The sequence below is a fragment of the Python bivittatus genome, unplaced genomic scaffold, assembly GCF_059951505.1.
Source record: "Python bivittatus isolate LINGU-HERP-01145 unplaced genomic scaffold, Pbiv_v1 ctg000480_np1212, whole genome shotgun sequence".
NCBI classification, from domain to species: domain Eukaryota; kingdom Metazoa; phylum Chordata; class Lepidosauria; order Squamata; family Pythonidae; genus Python; species Python bivittatus.
In genome coordinates this window covers 35,432,779-35,446,672 of record NW_028277075.1, presented here as the reverse complement: position 1 = coordinate 35,446,672, position 13,894 = coordinate 35,432,779, and the positions used below count along the sequence as shown (strand labels likewise).

At 38.8% G+C, this 13,894-nt stretch overlaps 1 protein-coding gene across 6 annotated transcripts in view; it reads left to right on the top strand.

The window, feature by feature from the left end:
• The window catches only part of TSPAN18 (tetraspanin 18), a 167,782-nt gene that overhangs the window by 23,889 nt on the left and 129,999 nt on the right, over positions 1–13,894 (top strand). For 5 of the 6 annotated variants that reach the window (XM_088145749.1, XM_088145750.1, XM_088145744.1 and 2 more), the window contains one exon: positions 5,686–5,793. The exons of the other annotated variant lie outside the window; for it this stretch is intronic. The gene's annotated coding sequence lies outside the window, so the exon portion shown is untranslated. The remainder of the gene's footprint in view (positions 1–5,685; positions 5,794–13,894) is intronic. 6 annotated transcript variants of the gene reach the window in all.

Here is a 13,894-nt window from a genome sequence, read left to right as displayed (position 1 = left end):
CTCCAGCTGTGGTCATGAAGAGCAGCTCTCATTAGCTTTGTGGTGCTTTCCAATTTCTTCTACATGTTGCTCAGGGCATCATTGGAAAACTGTTTTAAAAGGTGGCCATGATGTGCCTTTGCTTAGGACAGTGACTGAAGTTTACAACCTAAAAGGTATAGAGTTTAAAGGTGGCCATGAAGTGCCTTTGCTCTTTGGAGTGACAGGACTCTATAGCATCTTTTTTCTAGTTTCTTAGCTGTTTTCCAGCTGCTCAGCTAAGCAGAAAAGAGTAAATCCATGGGCAGGGAATATTTAAACCTTTCACCTCTGTGGCATCACACAAGGCATTTGGTTACTTGGGAAATGGCATCTATCTTCATGTTGGAGTAATAAAGAGAAGCCAAAGTTAAGCTTATTTAATCTAAATGGTGCTCTCAAGAGGTATGAGTTACTAGTGCCTAGGGACAAATCAAAGCATAGCAGGCTGTTAAGGTGGAAGTCCTTCAGAATTAGAATGGAATGTCTCTGTGTGTGTGTGTTTGTGTGTGTGTGTATCATGTTAATAATCCCAAGATGACACTTTTTTTTTCTTTTTGTAGTGGTCTTTTCCTAATAAAATTATTTGTATTTTTGTTGAGAGATTCTATCTGGTTGCTGACCTTAGCAATTGAGCTCTCCAAGCTAAACTATCAAAACAAAAGAAAGCATTTGCAGCCTACAATGAGTCTAGTCCAATTTTGCAGATGATATAGCAGCTAAAAGTTTACCTTCCATTTTTTCACAAGCTGCTTCAATGACCTGTTTGTTTTTCTCAATGAATTAGCTGGGCAGAGTAATACTTCAATTTTATTTTCAAATCAGGGTTAGGGACAGGGTGGAAGGAGTTGGATTCTGAAGTTCAAAAGATCATCAAGTTTCTCTTCAAAGCATTTGCAGCATCAGCCTTTTCTTTTTTAATGTCACCCTGCTTGTGATGACTATATATATTCCAATAGAGGGTACTTCTGTCTAAACTGTGGGATTTGACTACTGAGTGAGTTGATCCTTCCTGTCTTAGCAGCCTCTAGGACAGTTTAAAAAGTGTTACAGAACAGAAAGCTAGCTTGATAGCTGCCTCAAGCTGGGAAGGAAATGCTGTAAGAGAAAGATTAATCTTAAGGCAATGAATTTTAAAGACTTGCTTCTTTTATGTGTTGTGGAAACCTATCAAAATGCTAATGGTTCTGCTGCCTTAACCTTCAACATGTTCAGTGTTTTGTAAACATTTCATTTAATGGTGTAGCATCTTAAAGATATTAAGGGACTTGTAGAAGTCGTGCAGTGGGGGATATATGGCAGGCTGCAGTCACAGTTTGCAAGTGGTGCAAAAGCAATGCATGGGACAGATGCCAAGCCTTGATTTTTAGGGAGCGAATTCACTCACCTACCTGTGATGTGATTGTCACTCTGTCTGTTGTAATACCATCTCTGGTGCAGGTTACAAGCCTCCATCACTGCCTCTGCCAATTGAATGAATGTATGAAGAGGAGATTCTAGGGTGCCATTAATGCATATAAATGGCTTTGGGAGCTAGCTTAAAGATGAATTTTTTCAAAAGGCTGGTCAAATGTTCAACTTATTTATTTATGCAGTTTAAACCTGCTTCCCTAGAGAGACTCTAGGTGGCTTATAAATAGTAACAAACAGAATAAAACAACAATTATAAATAACATGATCACAATAATAGAGGCAACAACTCTTCCAATATCTGGGATTTTAAACCATGTTAAAGAAAAATGCTTCTTTCATTTCCAGCTGGTCCTTAGTTGTCTAGCAGAATAATGCGGTCAGAAGTATTGTGTGTCTGTTTATTTATTTGACTGATATCCTACCTTTCCTGCAGGAACTCAAGGTAGTTTATGTGAGCAGAATAGACTGGACTGAGTGATGACGGCTAGTCCAAAGTCAACCCAGTCAGCTTTCATGACTGAGGCTGAATTAAACTTGGGTCTCCCCAGTTTGAGTGCATCTTGTACATTACACAGAAAGCCATATTTTCTGTGATGGAACCAGGGTAGAACAATGTTTTATCTCAGGTTAGAAGCATAAAACAGCTACCTGAAGAATTACTGGCAAGAATTGCACCATTATTTATGGGTTGAGTTAATAAGAGAGGAGGGAGCATTCTAGAGTCAGTGGAGAGGACATAGTATATTCAGTTATTTCCTGATAAGCCACCTGACTCACTATGATGTTGGCATGATGTATATGTTGCACACAGATTCTAGCATGCTTTATCCTTTACTGGTAATAATAATAATAATAATAATAATAATAATAATAATAATAATTTGACAATACAAATAGTCCTTGGTTAATGATCACTCATTCAGCAACCATTCGACGTTACCAGAGTGCTGAACGAGTGGTACTTATGACGAGTCCTTGGAGTGCGGCCGTCCCAACACCCCACAGTCACATGATCATGATCTAGGTGTTTGGTAACTGGCTCATACTTACAATGGTTGTAGCATCCTGCAGTCACATGACCACCATTTGTGACCTTCCCTGCTCGTTTCCCACAAGCAAAGTCAATGGAGAAGCCAGCAGGAAAGGTCGCAATTTGCTCCGGTAAGTTTCCCCAACCCAGCAGCAGCCACCTCTGGCCCTCCTGCGCTCGTGTGGCACCTCACTGGTCACTTGCACACCCTCCCCTGTCCAGCAGCAGCAACTTACTTGCTGCTGGCCTGCTTGCGAGTCACCTGGGACTTGCAGCTTCCTGTCGGCTTCCCACCGACTTTGCTTGTGGGAAGCCAGCAGGAATTTGCGAGGAGGTCCTCACGTAATGACCCACAATCCTCCCTTAACAACAGAAACTGCTGGGATTGCTGTTGCTAACTGATACACTCATGTGACATCGTGTTTTACAAGCACATTGCTTAAGAAGGAAATTCCAGTCCCAATTACTATTGTTAAGTGAGGACTACCTGTAGTGAATGGCACCTAGTGTTTGAGGCATTCAGTAGTTCTTCGAATGATCAGCTCTTAGTCTTACAGTATTAGGGAATACTGGTTAGTATTCCTGATTGCCAACAGAGCACCACCATATTAATCCTTTTTTGCAGTATGTCTGTCTGAAAACTGCGATTCTTAGAATTTGCTGCCAGTATAATCTTCTCTCTTTTCTTTGCATAATTGTAGCAGCCATTGTCAGAATATCTGTCTCATGCATACCAAAAGTTTCACACTGGGTATTTATTATTTGGATCACTGCATACAGTGGAATATGAATAAGGAAGAAATTCATACATGCTTTTTCCTGAATAATGCAGGTTTGGTTCAGTAGGAATTAGTATTAAAATGCTGGATTTGTTTCTTATACTTGCTGGTAATAACCTAATCATCTTAAGGGTGGTAGGCAGACAATATTCCCTTAAATGCAGTTAGAACTTTCAAAACCTATGTGGAATTGAATTTTGATATTCAGGGGCTTCAACTCAGTGACATTGAAAATGTAATATTTCACTGTCAAGAAACCTTTTAAATTTGTTTAATGTATGAGACATACTTAACAGTTTGGGTTTCTCTTTAGTTTGATTTGGTATAATGACTGTGATTTTTTTTTTTTAAAGCAAGATACACGTTACATCCTGCAAACTGATAAAACAAAACGTTTGGATGCAGATAAATGTTTGTATCAGGGCAGTGAATGCCTGGATGCTTATGTTCATGAAGACTTTTCTGTACTCTCAGTAATTTGGAGGTGAATAAAAATAAATGGAAGTTGAGTACAACTCTTTCGGGGGCTTTCAGCTGGCCCCAGCTTAGGAATGGCAGTAACTCTGTAGAGTCAAAAAAGAAGGAGAAGAATATCCTCACTTGAATTTGATATGATCCTCCCAGCACGTGTTTTAGAATAGTCCCTTGCCTATTCTTTAAGAACATTTGTTAACATTTTGGTTAGTTTGTGCATAAATGAGAGAAATGCTGCTGATGCTATTACTACTACTGTACTTCCTCTCCTCCTCCTCCTGAGTGCCATCGATAATCATGGTGCTCTCAAAGAACAGTTACAACAAATCCTTACTCCAAGAGTGAATGAAAAAAGTAAGTGATATGATATGATACTGCCATGTTTTATTATAGAACATGCACTTGAAATGCAAGCAGTCAATCCCCAGCATTTGCAGGTAGGGCTGAATAACTCCTTTCTGAAAGCCTGGATTATTGTCATTAGTCTGGACAGTACTGGACTACCTGGACTGATGGTCACACTATATAGAAGGAGGTTTCTTACATCCTTGTGTGGATTATGCTTTAACAAAAATTGAGGTATGGCAGGAACTCACAATGAGTTCACACAGTGCAATGTCATTTATTTGCCTTCCATGTAAATCGAGCCATTTTAATTTGTCAATCAAGCCTTAAAACCTAATGTGATATAATGAAAAACAGCCAACTGTGCTTTATTCAACAAATATGGTTAAGTAAACCATGGCTAAGCTGGATATGTGAACCTAGTCTACAAAGAGTTGCAATTAAAATAGACAAAAGAGGAATGGAAAAAAAAGAGGAACAGTTATGGGTAGGCAGGAAAAACATATGTGGTTATTCCAGTAGTTTGTACACTAAGAATCATATGCATTAAGTTTCTGTGTAGCTTGAAGGATCAAGAAAACAAACAAGCATGGACTTTTACTTTTATCTTGATGAAGGTACAGCAATTTCAGAGGAAGCTGGAAAAGATATAGGGAAGGTAAAGAGATACAACTTTTGAAACAGACATTTTGTTCAGTATGAGGAATTCAAGAATTCAGTTGATTAATTTAAAAAATTCTTAAATTTATGTTGAAAAAAAATTAAAATTTCAATACAGCCTCATATGTTATTTTCTGGAAAACAGAAGGTGGAGATCAAAACAATGTATAAGAAGGTTATAGTTTGGCCAAACTTGGGACATTGGTAAAGTGATAGAGAGAACCTAAAAGGTGGGTGGGTAGGAAGAACTGTTGTCTAATATCTTTCTAGTAAATGAATAAAATCTTTAAGATTTGAAAGGCAATATTCTGGTATGATATCTATGCAATGGAGTGTGTGGATTGTATCCAGCTATATTCATTTACTAATATTTCTATCCCACTTTATTTCCACATGCTTTGAGTGGGGTTAATCATTAAAAAAAAAGTTTTAAAACACTTTAAGTTCTAACTGTATAGGAAGGAAGGAAGGAAGGAAGGAAGGAAGGAAGGAAGGAAGGAAGGAAGGAAGGAAGGAAGGAAGGAAGGAAGGAGAAGAAAGAAAGAAAGAAAGAAAGAAAGAAAGAAAGAAAGAAAGAAAGAAAGAAAGAAAGAAAGAAAGAAAGAAAGGTAGGTAGGTAGGTAGGTAGGTAGGTAGGTAGGTAGGTAGGTAGGTAGGTAGGTTAACAGAGCCTCCCACCAGGGTCAGAACAGATTTTAATGTCCCCCAAATGCTCTGTCAGAGTCATATTTTAACAACACTGAAAAAACTTGCAGGGAGGTGGTGTTTCAGATGCATACCAGCAAACTCTTTTATAGAAGGGAAATTCAGCAGAATAACTGTCTGCAAAGTTTTGTCTGCAAAGCTTTCCAAAAGACATAATGATTTAAAGATCACAGTGACAAAGAAAGAAAAGTCCATTTGGAGCTGTTGACTAAAGCATTGGAATTTATTCACTCACTTATCTTTCCTTTCTTCTCCCTCCAGTGCACAAACAGAACAAGAACACTAAGAGCGAGATAGAGAAGCAGTCTGAAAATTCCTGGTCCCAGGGAAGAAAAAGGAAAGACTCAAGTTATCACCAAGAGGCAGGAGGTTTGTTTGACTAACTGAAAGAGGCATTCTTCTTTGTCTAAGCCCTTCTAAGTCCACAGCAGAAATGGTGTAGTTTAATTTTTGCTATCAGACCACCTTGTAGCTACAGGATGCCTTTTACACTGCAGTCTCAGCTGACTAGAATCATTTTTCAGTGGTGAATATTTTGAGAGCTGTAACTTAGACTGCATGATAGCAACCATTCAGAGATTGATGGAGCATGACTCAGTATATATGTGTTCATGGGGGAATTGCAGAGCATTTCCTCTGTTGATTTAGAAACTTAATCAATAGTTTTAAGAGCTGTCACTGTTCATAAGCAACAAGTTGGATTAGAACATGGTGGAAGAGTGCAAAAATGAGGGAAACCAGCATTTATATTCCCAAATGAATCAGTTCTATTGAAACATTAATACACAGTCCATAGAAGCCAGTGCACACTTTTTTTCAATGACATAAAAAGCAAATTGTCATGGAGAAAATCTATCTATGTGGTTGCTAAGAGTAGACAAAGACTTGATGGCACATAATCAATCAATCAAAAAACAAATTGAGTTGCATGGCCATGAAAAAAAAATCCAAGATCCTCACAAGGTAATACAAATCATAAATATCGCAAAATATCAAACAAGCTTTTAAGTTCTCCAGAACTCTTTGGATGGATGCTTAACCTAAAAAAAATGTGGGTGCTGGCTTTATAGCCATAAAATCTGTCCTGAATTAAGTCCTTAAGATGGAGGATAGGAAGAGATATCATTTATTAGACTGTGTGCTTTTCAGGTTTTGGGTTATACCTCAGCATGCTGGGATTAAACCACATATACACAGATTACTCATATCACCTTATCCAACAGAATTGGAATTCAGTTTATGTGTAGTTTATGTTCATTGGAGTTGGGCAGCCAATAAATTTAAATAATAATCATAATTCATATTTCTTAGAAAAGTTATCTGTAGGAGGGAACCAACTTGAGAATGTTTAGACATAGTTCATAATATTATGTTTGCAATCCAAAAACTACAGATTTTTATGAAGGCATTGCTATAATACATTAGCAATAATAGCTTCATCACAGGCATGTGGATTGCTATTTAGCATAATTACACTTATGAAAGTTATATAGATTTTAGTAATATTTTTCTCTTCTTTCTGTCTCTTTTTCCCAAATGGACTTTCAGCATACGTACAGTAAAGATATTTGTGTGTGTGTGTGTGTGTGTGTGTGTATGCTTCCGTATAATTACTATACAGCCCTGAAATACGAAAGCAAACAATTCACTTACTAGGGAGATAAAAATATATAACATTAAACAATAATGCTAACTGAAATGACAGATTTGAAATGAATTGTTTTTAGTTTTGAAGAGAGGTATTCAAATATGATCGACAGAACTTGACTGGGCAATTTTTCAGAGTCACATTAATGCCTCTGAAACTTTCCTTAATTCTCTGGCAACTTTACATGAGAGTAAGTGGTCCATAAAGTAATCTTGTGGAGGCACAAAAATCTCCATAACAATGTCTGGAGGCATTGATTAAAGAAAAAAGCCTGTTTCATATTTCAGATAAAAGTAGGGTCTCCCCTCAACTTCTGATCCTAGTTGACAGATAAATGTGGGCACTTCCACATAAGGTCTGGACTTACTTTTAATATTTTTTGACAGCAGTTTCATGACACTGCTGTCCCCATTCCTGTACTCTATTTTCCGTGAAATTCTATTCCATGGCTTCTGCTGGCTGGCCAATGAGAGAATACAAAAAATAAACTATTTGGCTTTTTTGGATCCTGTTCAACAATTCTTCCCTAAGATGATATTTGCTCCAAAAAGTATATTTAACAATGAAAACAATGTGAGCAAATTTCATCTGAAAAAATTAGGATTGTGGGGAGGGCCAGAATTCAGAGTTGCTACATCTTAGAAATATAGAGCCAAATTGGGGCCAATGCAGTTGATCACCTCTTAGAACTGTAACATTTAAGCATGGTTTATTTTTAAAGCGTGATTAATGCAACATCTTTGGGTACACTACATTTTAGAAGCACAAGCCAGAAATGTTAGGTTTGGGAGTTAAAAATATAGTTCCCCTGTTGTGTATCTTTAGACTTGTTTTTTTTTTTTTTTTTGACAAACACGTATGTGACCTGAGAGAGAGAGATTTACTACACAAGGGGAAAAAAGGCTGTTGTGTGTTTAGTTTTGGAAATACTTCTTCCCTAATAGAACTCTCTACTTCAGTATAAATAATTGTAATCCTAATCCTGTTTGTGGCTGGCCACCATCTGCCCTCAGGAAGCATTACTTCTAGCCTCTGTAGGGAAACTTCATTGTTCACTGACTCAGAGAAAAGAACCAGAGGCAAGAGAGTGAGAGGAAATTTTAATTTTTTAACTGTCTTTGTACAAGGGATTTTTAGTGGAGCAGCATAAATGGGGAAAAAAATTCTAATAACAATAAATCAAATGTTGGAGCAAGCTGAACAAACTTGACAGCAAGCATACCTTTGCGAGTTTCTGATGCAAAATGTTAGTTTGTGTGGAATAATTGCATATTTTTAAGCAGCAGTACATTATTAGATCCTTTTTTCTTTTTTTAATTCTCAGTGTCTCAGCCATGTAATGCCCTTGCTTTCAGTTAATGCTTTTTCCCCTATACCGGTCCCCAAATTCCTAGTCATGGCCATTCTGGCTGGGAATTAAGGGAGGTGTAGTCAAACACATAAGGATGACACTGGATTGGAGAAGGATGCTGTCAAGAGATTACTAGAATAAGGAGTAGGTCACTTGAGCTATTTAACACAAGCATTTGATTGTGGCATAGCATTGAGAGAGGTGGGACAAGAATGGCTTCCCCAAACTTGGGGGGAGGAGTTTCATGTAAAAATTCTTCCCCCTACTTTGACGGTTGCAGAAGATTTTTTTGCTGCCCCTGAGAATGTTAAAAGTCGGCTTCTAGCAAGAACAGATTGCTATTATGACACCGTGATCACGATTGAAGGGTAGAGATAAGGAAGGAAACCTTTTCATCTAAATCAGGACAGTAGACCCAATCCTCTTACCATTCCTTCTGTTGCCACTCGGGTTTTGTACTGCGACTGTCCAACAGGAAGGCAGAATTTAGCACAAGACAAAAGTCACCTAAGTAATCAAGTTAAAGAGTCGTCAGGCTAACTAAATAAATAAATGGAAGTGTTATTGTTTACTGGTAAGGATGTCTAGTTATTGTTGCTGGCTTTTTTTTTTTTTTTGGTAATGCTACATGAAGACTAAGCAGACTCATGCAGTGAGGTTTGTACTGGGTTTAGATGAAACTGAACTACAGGTAGGCTCCAGTTTAAGAACGAGTTCCATTCCCAAGGTCTGTCCTTAAATTGAATTTGTATGTAAGCCGGAACAATATTTTTGTATAATATTGTATAAGTAGTATTGTGTCATTAACTTGAACCATTGCATAATTAACTCGAACCATTGTGTATTTAACTTGAATTTTGCTACAGTAGGCACCGTTCTTAACTATGGGTCATCCGTAAACTGGGCACTCTTAATCCAGGGACTACCTGTAATGATGACTGATGCATTTTGGGCTGGTGAGGTGGCGCATAGTCAATGATACATAAAGCTGAATGGTTAGAGTAGCAAAATCCTAGGAAGGTCCTAAGTACACTTAGCTGCTCATTTCAAGTTTTGGAACTTCATTTAATCACTTAAATTTGTTTTTAACTATCTAGTATATTCAGTATGAGTTACCTTTTTTCCAAGTGTTGTGTTCTGGCTGATTTCTTTCTATACTTCTTTATTGTTTTGTTCCTCTGGTAATATATGAAAATAAATAAAATAAAATTTTTGCACATCTATTTTTGCAAGCTGTTTCAGCTCTGAATGCTCTTAAACTACAGTTGGACAGCCAAAGTTTAGGTTATTGAAATTGTCAGGAGCTTAATGCAATGCTTCATCCTAACTTTGGTCATTTCATGGCTCCAGTGTGTGTGTGTGTGAGAGGGTGAGGATTAGGGATGTATTTTTGAAGTTTTGATTGAAATCAGTGCTTCACAAATTATCTAGAATTGTTCTAACTTTGTTCCAGTGTTGTAAGTCTGCCTTTGATTGAAAGGAGTCTGGTTGTAGGATGTATCTCCATTCCCCACCCTTTTTTTTATCATAGCCTCTCTCAAGGAATCCTTAATATTATAATTTTATGAAAACTTCTATGGCTTTCTGAGAAATAACAGGATGCTTATCAAACCCCTGGTACCTCCATATGAGGATTGTACACCAGTTTAAAAGTATCTGGGTCAGGAGGCCCTCCATGCCCTGGTCACCTCCTGGTTAGATTACTACAATGCGCTCTACATGGGGCTACCCTTGAAGAGTGTTTGGAAGCTACAGCTGATGCAGAATGCAGCAGTGCAGTTTTGAACACCCCCAAGGGGGCACATATAACATCTCTGTTACACGAGCTGCATTGGCTGTCAGTTTGCTTCCGGGTCCAATTCAAGGTGTTGGTTATTACCTTTAAAGCCCTTCATGGCACAGGACCAGGTTATCAGAGGAGCTGTCTCGCCCCTGTTATATCAGCCCGCCCCACTCAGTCTGGCAGAAGGGGCATGTTGTGGACCCCACCAGTCAAGGAAGTTTGGCTGACAGGGTCTAGGAAGAGGGCCTTTTCTGCTGTGGCCCCCACCCGTGGAACATCTTACTACCTGAGGTGCGGTCTGCCCCCACTGTCATGGCCTTCTGGAAGAGGGTGAAATCTTGACTATGCCAGATGGCCTGGGGGCCTGATGGGGGCTCGCATTGCAGGAATTGGCTGGTGGGGTAGTCGATTCTGCCCCTCCCCCGTCATCTTGAATTGTATATGGTCTTTTTATATAGAATTATTTTTTTAGCTAATTTAATATGGTTGTTTACATTTTTACTGTTTTTAACACTTGGATTTTAATTGTGAGCTGCCCAGAGTCACCCTCTGGGGGAGATGGGTGGCATATAAAGTTAATAAATAAATAAATAAATAAATAAATAAATAAATAAATAAATAAACAAGTTGCTCTGGCTATCTGTGACCCTACAATGTGAGCAGAGTCTGAGAGCTGGCCAATTCAGTTTTACCTCAGTGACAATGCATGTAAAAATGGCAGTGAATCTAGTATTTCTTTTTGCAATACCTGAAGTGCTGAACTTGTTTCTCCATTGGCAGGAACTCTTATCCATAGTATTCTCTCTCTCTGTCTGTGGTGCTTCAGCGTATGATGTAACTTGGGAGCTTTCATTTGACCCCATCCTCCCCTCACCAGGCAGCAGGATGGTGAAAAAAGGGAGAAGGCAAGAGAAGTACAGTGGTACCTCGGTTCACGAACTTAATTCGTTCCACGACTCTGGTCGCGAACTGAATTGGTTGCAAACCGAATCAAATTTTCCCATAAGGTTCAATGTAAATACGGTTAATCCATTCTGAACCATATGTATTTTTTTTAAAACCACAAAAATATGAAACAAAGTACAGTACGGTACAGTATGAAGAGAGAGAACGCTAACCTTGCTCGAGGCGACTTCTGGCGTGGAGGACAGGAAGGCGGGTGGGGAGTCGGTTATTGTTTGGAGGGAGAGTCCCCCTCCCTACAGGAAGCCACGACCACGTGTCACAGCAGGGAAAATGGCCGCGGATCCTGTTCGTCACCCGATGCAGAGTTCGCAAACGGAAGCAAAATTTTGCGAACGGTGCTGTTCGTGAACCGAATTGTTCGTGAACAGAAGCGTTCGTGAACCGAGGTATTACTGTATTGCCAATTTCAGTCCTGCCCATGAGCTACTGTGAACTTACCGTCAAAAGCCCCTAAATCAATCCTGCCTGCTTTCCTCTGCTCATGTTGTTGGAGCAACAAATAGCTATGATTAGAGTTACTTTGAAAAGCACCTGGTTGCAAACATGTTGATATGGTATCCTTTTAGCTTCCTGGCTTGTGGTAACTTTTTAACAGAAACCAAAAGAATGACTTCCTTGCAAGTAGTTAGGTTCCCCTCAAAACAGCTGCTCAGATTTTATTATTATTATTATTATTCAAATGGCTGGACAGGTTTAGTGTACAAAAAATGTGGAAAGTGTGTACTAGCAATTACATTCTTTCACTTTGGGGTGAATGGAGATATGAGATTATGCTAATGATGATGGCAATGATGATTTCTTCTCCTCCAGGAGTTTCTGTAGCTCAGTGGGAAGGGCAAAGCATGAATATAATTTTTTATATTGGTCAACTAGAGGGAGCTTGGATTGGTCCATGGTATTGTCTGCCAATTCTCAATACATTGAGGTAAGCAGGAATGAAGACATTCACAAGCCAGATTCATACTGGTTTTGAGGAACTGGAGAGTGGAAATGTAGAATAAGGCTGTGTGAAGGGGTAGCATTTTGTGGAGCTATTTCAATTCAGATTGCTGAAATAATGTGATACCTTAACAAGGATGCCTCAAAGTTAAGCATTGTGGCAGGCTATTTTGTTTTCCCAAACTGCTTTGCTTCAACAAAAATGTATTCTGCTGATATGCACTCGGACCCAGAAGACCGTAGAAAGCCAGCAAAGTGACTGCTTTAATGCAGCACAGTGTCTAGAACAGGGTTCCTCAACCTTGGCAACTTGAAGATGTGTGGACTACAACTTCCAGAATTCCCCAGCCAGCATGGCTGGCTGGGGAATTCTGGGAACTGAAGTCTACACATCTTCAAGTCCCCAAGGTTGAGGAACCCTGGTCTAGAAGTTGATACATTGCAACAAAGAATGCTCCATTGAAGATGCAATTAAAGCAAAGTATCCTTTCCAGACATCACACACTCCCAGGTATTTTTATTAAAGAATCTTGATAGTTCAAGCAGGCCTAAAGTTGGTATTTTGTGGTTCAGATAACAATTGGGAGGAGGGAACATAAGGCTTTTTAAATGCTTCTCTGATGTGCACTAATGGTAAGAGAAACTTAAATCTTCATATGTGGATTTTTCAGTGGAAAAAGCAGGCCTTATTTGACCTTTTAGGTTAGACCCACACAAGCGATTTATGTCACCTGGCCCTACCAAAATTTGCAGTGAGTTTGTTTCAGAGTTTGAAAGCATTTGCTGCCCAGATGGACTATTAGCAAGAATAAGCTTGTAAATAAATAGGACCAGCATATTGACTCCTGGTCTGCTAAGCTCTTTAGCTTTCATCTGCACCAATATTTACTCTAGGCATCAAGGTGTCCACATGAAGTTCAATGTTAATTATTTTGAATTGAAAGTGCTGGGGATGCTACTGAGTTACTAATCCAAAAGGATTCCAGAAAATCTCTTGTCTAAATAAATAAACAAAACCCCATATATGAAAAAGTGTCTAATTAAATAAATAGCTGCTCTTTATTCAGACAAATGAAGCTGGAGCCTGTGGCAGCCGGCTTTGGTGGTAGTTGTTATTTTGTTTTCGTTTTAGTTCTGCCAGCTCATTAAATGCATTTTTAATAGGAATGACCTTCTTGAACAAGGTACAAAGATAAAGCACATGATAAATACTAATTTGCTATAGTCAGACTATTATAAGAATAAATGCAGTTCTCTATCTTTAAGGTCCCCTGATGAGTAACTTTTATATGTTACATTTGTCTGTAATGTTTCTGTACTTTGTTATAAATTCCTGTTGTTCTGAGGTCTAAGTTCAGGGATTCATTTCAGAATGGTAAAGGATTAGGCTAACATGCATGGAACATTGATACCTTCCATTTATAGGTCTTGCTTTTATTAACTATGTCTCAAAGTCTGCAGACATGTTTTTGAATTGCCTCTGAACTTCATGGTTGCAAGGATGCATCATGTGAGTATCACTCCTGTACATGTTGAATTAGAAACAGATGCTGCTGGTTTCGTTATGGAAGACAGTCAAGTATACTTGATGCAGTTTGCCAAATCTTGGCTTAGCTAGTTGTAATAGTGTCAAAAGAAAGGAGGAGAGAAATGTGACAGGAGAGAGCTACCTACGCCTTTTCTGTGGGGGCCATCATTATGCCCCAATACCCCCCTGACAACTTTCCTTTTACTCAGAAGAAAAGCATCTGTAAGGAATATGATGGGGCACAGGAATGGAAGG